Genomic DNA, 12,422 nt, shown 5'->3' on the forward strand with positions numbered 1-12,422 from the left:
ATAAACTTTTTAGTAGGGCCTGTAGCAACAGGACAAGGGGTAATGATTTTAAACTAAAAGAGGGTAGATTCAGAGTAGATATAAGGAAGACATTTTTTACAATGAGGGTGGTGAAACACTGGGACAGGCTGGCCAGAGAGGTGGTAGATGCCCCATCCCTGGAAGCAATCAAGGTCAGGCTGGATGGGGCTCTGAGCAACCTGATCTAGTTGATGTCGCCCCTGCTTATTGCAGGAGGATTGGAGTAGATGACCTTTAAAGGTCCCTTCCAACCCAAACTATTCGATGATTCTATGATTATTCTAAGTATTCAGAATAATTCTCAAATTTGATCTTTTTTCCTTTATAAAAAACCTTTGTAGTTTAGGAAAGAAATATTTTTCAGTGTACTAATGGTTGTAGCTTATGGTTTCTGCTTTCAGCAATGTCTATGTAAAGCAGGTTACTCTTTACTACATTTTGAGTTTGTAGTTTCTTTCTCAGGCTCCTGTAGTTTTGGAGCACTGTAGAAATTGTGATCTGGGTGGTTGCTTTTCTCATTTGAGAGACTATTAAATTGACTTTTTAGTCCCTCACTTTTTAATGAGCAGTAGGTTATTCGATAAAGTTTCACAATAATGAGGAATTTATTCTGAGGAAACCGCAGAATCAATTACATTAGGAAAGCTGTAATTTCTCCTATGAATATGTGTCGAATTCTCCTGAGCTATAGTTTTCTGATACATGTGTTCAAACTTTGCAGGCTTTGGATAAAGGCAGGTTGTCATTTTAGTCATTTTTCATGATGGATCCTTGGATCATTTTCTAGTAATGAAATCATTGCAGCGTGTCTCTTGGTTTCATAAAAATCTTTGAGTTTGCAACTGAAGAGGCTTGTCTGTTTGCACAGGGCAATCTTTTCATGTGTATTGTGAGCTATTTTCCTCGTTGCTTTAGAAGTAAGCGCTTCAAAAGGGACTGATACAACATGATACTTAAGAGGTATTGGAACATTTGAATTTCAAATGGAATTCATAAACGAAACGGTGAAAGCATGATAGGGCAAAGAGTGAAGTTATAAGTTTATAGGGCTATAATGTAAAGTGAATCAGTTTCATTACTGTATACTTCAAAGGGTGAAACGCAGTTGTAAAGCAAGATAGATTAATGCTTTCTGCATGTGTACCACATAAGTTTATTTTCAAACTTAACAATTGCTGTCCATAATAACAGTAGCTGATATGTTAAAAACTTGTTAGTGCCTACTGAAAATATGGATTTGTAGCTCATGTTTGCATGAGTGAGAACATTGTTATATGCAGAACAGCATGAAGAAGTCAAATTCTTGTTGCTTGATATGCATATATGTAGCCTCATGCAGTCTGAAGACTGTTTTATAGATTCTAACTTGTCCAGTTTCCAAGAGTAGGAACTGATATACCCAGAATGATGTAGAAATGTGATGGATTGTTTACCAGAGAAGAAACATTTGAAAACATAGGCTTTTTTTAAAAAGGCATCCCATTTTATTTATTTCTCAAATTACTGTTTCTAAAGAGAAACACCCTTTTCAACCTGTGTCTTGTTCCTATTTTAAGTGTGACTGTTGGCACAAAACCAGTTACTAAGTAGAATTTGTGTGAATATATATTTTTGTTCATTTTTGGAAATGCTTGTAAGTTTCCATATTGAGGAAAAAAACATTTTAAACTTTAGGTTTTTTTTTAAATTTTATTTTTTATTCCTTAATATTAGTAAAACATAAAGCTTGAGGGATGGAAGATGACATATATCTGAACTGATACATCTCCTATAGAAATGCCTATAGAAATAAGGTGTAAATGAAGTGCAAAGATGATTGAAGAAAAGCAAGTGTTTGTTTCAATAAATTCCATGTTTGACAGGTTTGTAACTGCTGGTTTTGGACAGTTCTGTGAATGAATTAATATACATATGCCTCAAGAACTAAAAAAAAAAAAAATTAGACAAATACTTTAGATCTAATTTGGGAACATTTTAGTTGAAAACTACTTGGTTAGTGTGCTGCTAAGAGCTTTTGAAAAGCTCTTAACTTTTGTTTCGTTCAGGTGTTCTCCTTTGATATTAGGCAAATGCTTAGCTGTAATTAAAATCAAATGTATTTTATCATTGAGAAGAATGTTATCTGTAATAATGGGATTTTTTTGTTGTTTTTTTCACCGATCAGTATGGTGTGTATGTTTAAACACAACTGGAGACCAGAGGTTTAATGGGTGATTGTACTCTTCACAGATTTGGACTTCAGTCTTTTAACAATCCAATTAAAATTATGTAATTTGTATAGAAGGATGTTGTTTAAAAGTATGTAATGCATTCTATGCTTTTACTCATACTGAAGGAGGTAGCCAGGCAAACCTTTTTGCAGTATGACAAAAAAATGGCTTTTAGGCAACATGTAACCACTATGTCATGAAAATTGCTGAGAATTTAAAACACATGCATTTAAAAAAACCAAACACACTCACATTTGTTTAAAACAAGTGGCATTTCTTCAATAGCTTCTTTTAAGGAAGGTAACCTGTAAACTGGAGATTCTCTGTGAGATATTTGGGTGGCAGTTATCTACAGATTGCATTTGCAATGAATACTGATGAATTTCTAATATAAGGAGAAAAGTCCCTTGGAGTAGGTTTAAATCCAGTAGTGGTATCACCATATGATGACCCCTCTGGAGGCATCATATTCATGAGTATAAGAAATGCTGTAGAATAGTTGGGACATCAACAAAAGAACGAGATGTTTTAGTACTAAAAGCTACTTTTGAGATGACTCTTCTGAAAGACAAAAAAAGACCAAAGAAAGGAACACCTTCAATACAGCAGTATTTAAGGCATCAGACAGTAATTTGTCTTTAAGAGACACTGCAGATTTCTCGAGTGTAACATAGATGTTTACTTTCCAGCTAAAGTGAAAAAATCGTGTTTCAAGGATATACAGTTTTGACTTGCAATAGGAAATACTTTGTAACCCATACTCGTACAGGCAAATGGCAAAAGTTCACTATATGGCCAGATTATTATGACAGTAGTATTGAGGTGGTCTCCTTCAGAATGCCTTTATTCAGTGTGATATAGAGAATTGTTTTGGTAATTAACCAAATTATTTCTTATGGGATTGCACTTGAACCTTAAGTTTAATGCAATTTTCTGTTGAACAATTCATTTCCTCTATCTCAGCTGAGATAGAGTAAGAAAATGTAAGAAATGATAGAGTAAGAAATGGAAGAAAATCTTACATTTTCTTACATGTAAGAAAATGGATGATTTGACCTGCTGGGGGAGAAAACTTCAGGTGTTAGTGGCAGACTCACTTTACAATATTAATTATAAGCTTAACTCTGTCTTGAAAACACCAACATTTTGTCCATGTTTCTTCTGTTTTTCCATCTCAATAGAGAAATCTGGTTTTGGATTATTATTATTTAAAACTTTTTGTAAACTTAACTTTGATATTTTTGCATTGGATTTATTCTGTGAAAATCACTAGAAGTAGAATTTACACGAAGGACAGAAAAGAAGCAGTAATAATTGTTCTATGCTTTGTGTAGTCAAAATTTATATTGTGAGGTGATCTATGAAACTGTTACAGAATTTTTGCTGAATGTATTTTCTTTGTCAAAGAAAAAGATATTGTGATATTACCAGCTCTGCTCTACTGTTTTGCTCTACATTGTTTGGCAAGTGGGAACATGTGAATCATCGGATCCTTGTGTTCAAATGCTGTTCAGCTGCTGTCTAGCTGCTTGGTTCTGCAGGTAGCACATACATTAAAAACACGGGTTTATGGTAAGGACTTTATTTTTATGAATAGGCAGTCATTGTTAGGCATCTGGGTAAGATGCTTATGTTTAATTTTTAAATTGCCTCCACAGCAAACAACTTTCAGACATAGATGACATTATTTTGTGTGAATCATGTCTAAAATTAGCTTCATAGCTTGAGACTGTGTGCATTCAGCACCTGTGAAATACAGTTAAAGCTCAGAACTGCAAGTCATTGACGAAGGTTATGGTGAAATTGGTAACTTTTTGTTTCTGTTTTAATTGAAAACACTTCCCTTTTCCCCCTTTACAACTTTGCATGCAATCTGAAAGCCCTTCATAAGGTGACTTTTTCTCTAATCTGACATATGTCCTATAGTTTAATATTTACTGTATCAGAACAAGTTTTTATTTATAGTGCTTACATGATTAAATGTAATGGTAAACTCTTTCTCTTGGGATCTAAAATAAAACCTTGGTTGAGACTACAAGTGGAAGTGAAATGTATAACCTTTTCCTGTTCTGTGCACAAAGTCAGCAATTGGCAGCGGCTGCATTTTAAGCTGTTGATTATATTAGCAAACAAGTCTGGAAGCATTTTAGAATTATACAAAAATTTGTAAAGCATTTGCCTAACTTATGGCAGATCTTAAGACTTTAGCAGAAGAGAATTTCAAAGGAATTTACTCAGGGAACATGCATGTTCTTTTAGGGTCAGTTACCTTAAGTTCTTCTGCAGACAAATTTCAGTTAGAACAATGCATGATTATGAACTATGTGATTTAAAAAAAAAAAACAAACTACTTTATCCTTGTTGTGTGCTCTTTTTGTGTCAGAGGAGGAACACGAAGTTATAGAACTGGATGCATAAGACAGCAAGCATACTGGATCTGGTTGCTATAGAGTTCATTTTCTCTGTGGCAGCCCATATGGTGCTATTTGTGACCAAAACAGTGTTGATAACACACCAATGAAAATTTTAGTTATTGCCGATCAGTGCTTGCACAGTGTCAAGGCCTTCTCTGTTTCTCACTCTGCTGCATGCCAGGGAGTAGGCTAGAGTTGGGCAAGAGTTTGGGAGGGGACACAGCTGGGACAGCTGAAACAAATTGACCGAAGAGGTATCTCCAAGTGGATATCTCAAGTACAGGTTGTGTAATATGATAATTCTGAAGGAGCCATTCAGTCCATGTTTGTCACTGTCCAAATAAATGAGCACTCTATCATATTCTGAAGTGCATGGTTGACTTGGAGACAACAGAATTAGTCTAATTTCTGTCCCCACTCTGCAGAAGTTTAAATAGAACATGAAAGCTAAATCAAACACTAACTGCTATTACTTTGCACAGGTATTTTTAAAGAGAGTGAAATTTTGTTTGGTTTGGATTTTCTATTAACTAATTTGTGTGTACCAATATGTGCCATCCATCCCATCAATGAATCTGAAGGTATTTGAATTCTGTGAGAGCATTTCCTACTGCTGACCTGCATACCACGTATGAGCTCTGACTGTTTCATGCCTTGGTCACCTAGCCAAATCCATTTCAACAGTGAAGACAGGCATATGTTTCTGATGACCATTAAATGGAGTGATACAATTCATGTTTGCCAAGGGAGCATTTATATATGTTACATATGTTATGTAATTCAGCTTCTGAAAAGCCTTATGTTTAACCAAATGGACTGCAGTCAGATGGTGAGTTTTCCAGGTTTCACTAAAAAAAAGTGTCATCCTTGTGAAGTGAAATATGATCTAAGAAAATGCATGTTACAGTGGCTTGCTAGACTGCCTTCTGAAGCCAGAAACAGTTAAAACAAAAGCTGAAATCTTGTGTATAGGCAATGTGTGAAAACACTATTTTTCCGAAGTTAACAATGTCGATATTGAATGCTTAATTGTTTTTTAGATTATCAAGAAGAAAAGTAGTCTCAGTTTCATAAAGAAACCATTTTAATTCATTTGCTAACACTTCTCTGAAAATTCAAAGGCTTAGCAGAAAATAACCTTTGCATGCTTGAGCATATGTTACATTTTCTCTGGGAACGGTATATTATATGCTACACGTGAATTCAGAATAGAGCTCATCTTTAATAATGGAGTCATGGCTAAATTGTAAAACCATTACGTAAAGTTCTGAACTGTTACTAATGACGGTATAGCATGTAATGAAATGTGGAAGGAAGTAAAGCTAGATTATAAGAGCCTTCATCTTTGAATTAAAAAAAAAAAAAGGGGGGGGGGGGGCAAACTGATGAACAAGTGTCTTCCCTGTGTCCAAGGAAAGTCTGCAAAGTGCTACTATGTAGTTTATAATTTTTGTCTGTTGCTTTTTTAAATTATAGTGGTAATCAATATTAGAAGAACAGCTATGATTAAAACATCTTTAATTGTAACAGAGGCCAAATAATAGAATATTTCTTGCAGCACTGCAGATAACAATTACAGCTGAGATGCCAGTTTTAATTTCTACATTTGGTATGGTAGCTGCATGGACAGAGTTCTAACCAGAAAGCTATTTAAGTGTTGCAGCTCTTCCAGTGAGACATCATATCATTCCTGGGTGAAAAGAAAATACTCTCTGTAAACTACATGCTGTAAGTTTTAGTGCTTTTAGACACTATTGTCAGAAGGTAGCCATTGTTATAGCAGGCAGCTTTGCATACGTTCAAATGAATATTAAGAAGTATCAGCAAAAAAAATCTTTACCACGTTTACTTCGTTTAATGTGGCTTCCTTCTTAATGGTGCTTTTTTTGCCTTGGCTGCGTAGGATGTTTTGGTAATGTCTGCATTAGCAAGGAATGTGTCACAACATGAGTGTGCCACTAGATTCATGTGGTTCATTGAGGGGCTCCTGATGAATCTGTTGTTCATGGCTTGGGAGTTTACACTAGAATCTGGTCTGATACTGTGGTTCAAACATCTCCACTATGTATATGGCTCAGCTTTCTGAAGGCAAATGGTTTAGAAACGTGCTGGGGGACCTTATATTGGTGTGACCCAAACATTGATCAAGGACCTAATGTCTTCATTTCTAGCACTGTCAAGGAGCTTCTAGTTTATCTCTGTCTGGAATTAATCTAGTTTGTGTGCAACAAAACCACTCAGAAGCAGTACGTGGTAAATGGAAGTGATTAACGGATTTGCCTCAAAATTGTTCTGAACCAAATTGCTGATATAGGCTAGCCATATAACTTTAAGGGGCTTGATTTGTGCTTAAGGTATACATAACTTCTGTATTTAATTTTTGTAGTTATGGGGAGGAAGTTATACAAATAATGCAGTTTCTCAATTAGATGTACGTATTTTCCAACTGATGTAAATAAGAAATTAAAAATTCAGGGGCAGGGTGTATAATTGTATAAATGTGTTGTACTCTAGGCTGTTTCACCTTTCCTCTACTGCTGTGTTAACTGGTAGCTTGATCAAATTATGGATTTTATGGCAGTTGGCTTGCCATAGGTTCTCTGCTGTCCTAGGATGCATTCTTTCAAATCAAGAATGCTTGTTTGAAACAAGATGCTAAATTTTGACTGGTACCCAATGCACAAGGGTAACAAATGTTCTACTCTTCAAACATTGAAATTAATAAATGCAATACTCTGGAGTAAGAGATGGCAAACTGCTTTTGGACAGAAGTGCACATTCATAAAATATATTGCTATAGACAAAGTTCAAGAAGAATATACAAAAAAGGCTTGAAAACAAAACAGAGAAGCTGCATAGATCTCTGTAAATAAAACAACATTCATGAAGAGTATACTCTGAAGATGTATAAAAAACTTGCCCAGAGTGTAGTTTATCTAAAGCTAATTATTTCTTGAAAGTTACGTTTGACATTACAGTAATGCTAGTGAATATAGAAAGCATTGAAGTTCAAAGAGCAAATAGGATGCCTTTCACAGAAACACAAAATCCTGCTGAAAAAAGCAAGCATCTGTAGCAGGCAGATGGTTTTCACTGTAAGGCTACCAAACAATTCCATGTCTGTGTACTCAGCATTGCCATTTCCTCCACTTTTCACTGTGTAAGCTGTATTTGTTAAGTAGAGAATGCCTAAACTCTCATAAAGACAGTACTTGAACGGAATACACTTTTTCAGTAGTTTTTCACTAGTGTTCCCAGTAGAAGAGTAGGATTTGAAAATGTGTTGCATTTTAGATCCTGAAGGCAGTGGATATGAGAGAGCTCTTCTGTCCAAGAAATTATGCTATTTCAAGCACCTTGGTGACATTTTTCTTTCCTATGGCTGGCTCATCTTTTTTGACATCCTTTGTCTCCTCTTCCTCACGCTGTCAATATCTGTCTGCTTGTTTTCCTTTTTCTGGCTTCTTGGGAGATGCAATCCCTCTTTGTATTTCTTTCCCATTATACTCTGCCCCTTGTTCTCAGCTTCAAGCAGGGTTCAATAACTATTATATAGTATGATGAAACAGTAATGAAGAATCTGTGATCCAGTTAAATGCATCTGTAATGCATTAGTACAGTCTTGGAAAGAGAAATACTTGAGATGGTAAGAGTGTCTTGTGTAGCCTCATAGTCCAATAAAATTTATACTGTTTTGCAAAGAATGTTTCAAATGATGTCTTGCTTTCTGGCTGTATAATACAACAACCCAAAAGTGAAAAGCTTGTGAAGATACTCTGTGCGAAGGGCTGCCACTCTTCAACAATCCAGTGGCAAGGCTAGATTTTCCTTTTTCTGCTGTGAGGTTGTCCTGGTTTTGACTGGGATGGAGTCAATTTTCTTCCTAGTAGCTAGTATAGTGCTGTGTTTTGGATTTAGGATGAGAATAATGTTCATAACACACTGATGTTTTAGTTGTTGCTAAGTAATGCTTACACTACTCAAGGACTTTTCAGCTTCCCATGCTCTGACAGCTGAACAAGAACCTGGGAGGGGGGCACGGTCAGGATAGTTGATCCAAACTGGCCAAAGGGCTATTCCATACCATATGACATTATGCTCAGTATATAAACTGGGGGGAGTTGGCTGGGGGGCAGCAATTGCTGCTCAGGGACTGACTTGGTGTCGGTTGGCGGGTGGTGAGCAGTTGCATCACTTGATTTGTTTTTTTTCCCCCCCCCGGGTTTTTGTTCCCCTCTCTCTCTCATTGCTTTCCTTTCAATTACAATTTATTATTATTTTTTATTTTTCCTAATTATTAAACTGTTCTTATCTCAGCCCACGAGTTTTCTTACTTGTGCTCTTCCAATTCTCTCCCCCATCCCACTGGGGGGGAGGGTGAGTGAATGGCAGTGTGGTGCTTAGTTGCTGACTGAAGCTAAACCACAACAGCCCTTTTTGGCGCTCAACATGGGGCTTCAAGGGTTTCAGATAATAACAGATTAACCAGAGCATATTAAGGAATTAAGATCTGTTAATAGTTGTGGGTCACGATATTGATTCATCTGTTCTCAATATTAGTTTATCTGAGCTGTGTCGTTCATTTTTTTGCTGTACAAGTTAAAAGTTGGTGTTGGTTTTTGCAGATTCCTGTGTTCTGCAGTGATTAGTGATGTTTTGCCTGGGAGATTTGTTATTAAAACAGTGGCCTTGAGCTTAATTTGGTATCTGAGTTTCATACCGAAGCCATTACTGTGCTTCAGGTACCACCTCGTGGAGGCAATAAACAATTATCCTTCCTCTGAGAGGTTTTTTATGGAGGAAATACAGAATGACACCTTCGCTACCTTCTTCTATGATGTTTTCTCCTTCGTTACAATAACTTTTCAGTATCTTGAACATCCTTGGGTAGTTAAGATCCTTCTATTGGTATTTCTTGGGAATATTGTTTTGGTTTTGTCTAAGGTGACTGAGCAATTTAAGAATATCATCCAGAGACCTGCCCCAAGGATGGATAGTTATGAGTGGCAGGGTGTGTGGGATAGCACGGGCAAATGCCTAGGATGGTGGGCACCTCCAGTGTTTTGGAACTTCACCCCTGAACAAGTGCAGAATCCTGAGAAATTAATAGAATATTTGGAAAAAGTATGCTGTCACCCTGGCAATTCTAGGGAGACACAAATCACTGCAATGTGCTGGGGCCTGGCCCATGCCTACCAAGCCCTGTTCAACACTATTCAGTACATTCAAGGGGAAGACAGGGTCTCTGGATCTGACAACAAAGCGACAGGCACCATGGCTACTGCAGCCCCCCCTGCAACAGGTACTGTGGCTACTTCAGCCCCAGCGACAGATAGTGTGGTTGAACCAGGGAACCAACCCGTGTTGGTATTAGTCGCCCCTATATACAAGAAGAAATCTTGGAGGCGAAAGTCAGCTTGTTTAGAAAGGGAGGGTGAAAATCAGGGCCATCACAAAGAGAGGAAGAGGAAGAACTCATGGATGAGATAGAAACCACCTGATCCCTATCCCTGAGTGAGCCACAAGATATGCAAAAATATTTCAGCCATTGTCCAGGCAAGCACATTGCCACCTGGTTGCTCCGATGGTGAGATAACAAGGGCCAGTAGCCTGGAATTAGAGGGTAAGGAAGCCAAACAGCTGGGATCCCTTTCCAGGGAAGGGGGCATTGACAAAGCGATTGGAAAAGGGGCAAAGCCCTCAGCCTCTGGAGGCAGCTCCTGTCAGGTATGAAGGAAAGATATCCCTTCAAGGAAGATGTTATATATCGCCCAGGAAAAAGGACCACCGTGGAGAGAGGTATCCAGTACCTGAGGGAATTAGCCGTGCTGGGGGTGATTGATGGTGACCTGGACAACAAGCAGTTATCCAAAGATCCAAATGAAGTGTGGTGCACACGACCCATGTGGCAGAAATTGGTACAGAGCACACCTGCATCATACACCAACTGATTGGCAGTAATGACCTAGAAAGATGGAGAGGGACCAACAGTGGATGAATCGGCTGGCGAACTCCAGCAATACAAAGAAAGTCTCTCTTCCTCCCTATGGGCCTGTGTCTCAGCTGTGGAGAAACTGCCCCAGGAGGTCCAGCAACTCAAAGAGGATAGGTCCTACTCCCCACCTGTATGGACCAGTATCTCAGCTATTAGGCGTAAGTGTTCCTCTGCTCAAGAGAGAGGATATAGCAGGTACACACCACGGGGCACCCTGTGGTTTTATCTGCGTGGCCATGGAGAGGACATGAGGAAGGGGGATGGAAAACCTACCTCGACCCTAGAGACAGGGATACAGAAGTTGCAAGGAAAAACAATCACACAAGGGGGTTCTTCCAGGAAAATTCTGCTGGAACGCTAATTCTGCTGGAACGCTAATGCGTTTTTCTCAATCCCTTTGGCAGCAGAGTGCAGCCCACAGTTTGCTTTCACTTGGAGGGGCGTCCAGTACACCTGGAATCGACTGCCCCAGGGGTGGAAACACAGCCCCACCATTTGCCATAGACTGATCCAAACAGCACTGGAACAGGGTGAAGCTCCAGAACATCTGCAAGATATTGATGGCATCATCATGTGGGGCAATACAGCAGCAGAAGTTTTTGAGAAAGGGAAGAAAATAGTCCAAATCCTTCTGAAAGCCGGTTTTGCCATAAAACAAAGTAGGGTCAAGGGACCTGCACAGGAGATCCAGTTTTGAGGAATAAAATGGCAAGACGGATGTCGTCAGATCCCAATGGATGTGCTCAACAAAATAACAGCCATGTGTCCACCAACTAGTAAAAAGGAAACACAAGCTTTCTTAGGCGTTGTGGGTTTTTGGAGAATGCATATTCCAAATTACAGTCTGATCGTAAGCCCTCTCTATCAAGTGACCCGAAAGAAGAACTATTTCAAATGGGGCCCTGAGCAACGACAAGCCTTTGAACAAATTACAGAATCACAGAATCATATAGGTTGGAAAAGACCTTTAAGATCATTAAGTCCAACTGTAAACCTAACACTACCAAGACCACCACTACACCATATCCCTAAGCACCTCATCCAAACGTCTTTTAAATACCTCCAGGGATGGGGACTCAACCACTTCCCTGGGCAGCCTGTTCCAATGCTTGATAACCCTTTCAGTGAAGTAAAATTTCCTAATACCCAACTTAAACCTCCCCTGGCGCAACTTGAGGCCATTTCCTCTTGTCCTGTCACTTGTTACCTGGGAGAAGAGACCAACCCCCACCTCGCTACAACCTCCTTTCAGGTAGTTGTAGAGAGCAATAAGGTCTCCCCTCAGCCTCCTTTTCTCCAGGGTAAACAACCCCAGTTCCATCAGCCACCCCTCATAAGACTTGTGCTCTAGACCCTTCACCAGCTTCATTGCCCTTCTCTGGACATGCTCCAGCACCTCAATGTCTCTCTTGCAGTGAGGGGCCCAAACCTGAACACAGTATTTGAGGTGCGGCCTCACCAGTGCTGAGTACAGGGGGATGATCACTTCTCTAGTCTTGCTGGCCACACTATTTTTGATACAAGCCAGGATGCCATTGGCCTTCTTGGCCACCTGGGCACACTGCTGGCTCATATTCAGGCGGCTGTCAAGCAACACTCCCAGGTCCTTCTCTGCTGGGCAGCTTTCCAGCCACAAATTAAACAGGGAATAGTTCATGCAGTAGCCCTTGGGCCAGTCCGGGCAGGACAAGATGTAAAAAATGTGCTCTACACCGCAGCTGGGGAGAATGGCCCTACCTGGAGCCTCTGGCAGAAAGCACCAGGGGAGACTCGAGGTCGACC

At 39.1% G+C, this 12,422-nt stretch overlaps 1 protein-coding gene across 1 annotated transcript in view; it reads left to right on the forward strand.

The window, feature by feature from the left end:
- DOCK2 (dedicator of cytokinesis 2) overlaps positions 1–12,422 on the forward strand; it is a 203,530-nt gene that overhangs the window by 62,030 nt on the left and 129,078 nt on the right. The gene's annotated exons all lie outside the window — the stretch shown is intronic.

Source organism: Ciconia boyciana, chromosome 9, assembly GCF_034638445.1.
Source record: "Ciconia boyciana chromosome 9, ASM3463844v1, whole genome shotgun sequence".
Lineage (NCBI taxonomy): Eukaryota > Metazoa > Chordata > Aves > Ciconiiformes > Ciconiidae > Ciconia > Ciconia boyciana.